Below are 1,667 nucleotides of genomic sequence, written 5' to 3'. Positions count from 1 at the left end.
TTGGTTGGAAGCAGGCAGAAGTGTCCCTCCACACCTTCACACCAGCTTTTACTCACTCCCCTACTCCTGAGCAGACACACTACTTTAGAATGGTCTTTTCCTCCTCTTCCTTTACCTTTATCTCATCTCTTGTCTTCCCTTCTCCTTTTCTCCCCATCTCTCTTCACTTCTCACCTCCCTCCACTTCTAAGCCAAAGTAGTAAAGGAGGTGGGGAGACTTGGTTAGGAGTTTGGTTAAGGTTGGTTGGTTTTGTGGGAGAAAGGGATTAAGAGGAAGGCCAAGGGACTTTTCCTGTTTTGACTGTTTCTTTTTTCTTTACCTTGAATAATTTAATTCAACACGTAAAGAGAATTTAATAAGTAAATACAGGAAAGGAGGATCCTTATTCAGTCATAGTCTGTGTTTAAGACCCTAAATAAACCTCCTCCTTCTTCAAACTCTTTCCCTTCTAATACATTTCTTTCTGAGACAGACTTGTGCTTAATAGAGGTTTGATCGAGCTGCCCAATGGTTCCTGAGAAGATGATCTTTATAGAAGGGATTACTCATAAGACACGTGGCCCAAATGTCATTATCTGTCTTTGTGATATCCATCTTGGAAACACTTCTATGGATGGAACTGGTTGTCATTGTCACAGACCTTAAAAAATCTAGGTGACAACTTCTATGGTACACTTTCCTTTTAAAGAAGACTTAGTAAGTATGCATGCTGTCATGTAAAGGACCCATATTGTGGTACCTGTGATACAGTGATTTCAACTTTACCTGGTTTGTATCCAATTTGAAAGAAATATCATTAAAAAGGCAGTAGGAGTGCTTGCTTCATCAGCACATATACTAAAATTGGAACAATACAGAAAAGATTAGGATGGCCCTTGTGAAAGCATGACGTGCAAACCCATGAAGCATTCCATATTTTTAACTAAAAATAAATAAATTAACTTAGTATTTTTAAAAAAGATGCTAGGTGTCATCTTTGCCTTGCAAGTGAAAAAACATTCAACTCTTAGTTAAATATAAGCAAGAAGTTAACTTGCTTTGTTTGACTATATTTATCTGTTATGATGGTGGTATATTCGGTGGTATAATGGCTAGAGAACTGCACCTGGAATAAAGAAGACCTGAAATCAAATCTAGACTCAGTCCATTATGTGACCCTGGGAAAGTCACTTAACCTCTATCTGCTTCAGTTTCCTCAATTTACTCCGAGGTCGGGACTTTATATACATTAGAAAGGCAACAAAACAATGCTTTCTGAGGTCCAAGAGATAAAGTCACTAAATTCAGGGGAGAACCTAGAGAAGGTAGAATTAGAATTGGGATTTAAAAAATTTGTGAAAATTCAAGAAGTAAAAAGAGGGAGGGAGGGAGGAGGAGAAGGAGGAGGAGGAGGAGAGAGAGAAAAAGAGAGGGGAGGGAAAGCATGGGGGACATTTGGAGGATACAGTATAGTACAGATTTGCTGAAATGCAGAGTGCATGAAAGAGACTGACATGAGATCAAGTTGGAAAGGTAGGGATGATACCAAATTGTGAAGTGCTTTAAGTGCTAGGTCAAGGAGAATGGATTTTTCTTGGTAGGCACGGGTTTTTGCTGGGTGACTTTTGAGCAGAGGAGAGAGATAACTAGATCTATGTATAAGGAAGAGCAGTCTGACAGCAGAATG

At 39.2% G+C, this 1,667-nt stretch overlaps 1 non-coding gene across 1 annotated transcript; it reads left to right on the top strand.

The window, feature by feature from the left end:
* The first annotated feature begins 814 nt into the window (after positions 1-814).
* Positions 815-921, top strand: LOC140530529 (U6 spliceosomal RNA). The gene has a single exon (XR_011975966.1). It is a non-coding gene; the product is annotated as a U6 spliceosomal RNA (small nuclear RNA).
* Positions 922-1,667: the final 746 nt, after the last annotated feature.

Source organism: Notamacropus eugenii, chromosome 2, assembly GCF_028372415.1.
Source record: "Notamacropus eugenii isolate mMacEug1 chromosome 2, mMacEug1.pri_v2, whole genome shotgun sequence".
Taxonomy (NCBI): Eukaryota; Metazoa; Chordata; class Mammalia; order Diprotodontia; family Macropodidae; genus Notamacropus; species Notamacropus eugenii.
Note: the sequence above shows the minus strand (reverse complement) of the source record. Positions and strands in the feature narration are given on the sequence as shown.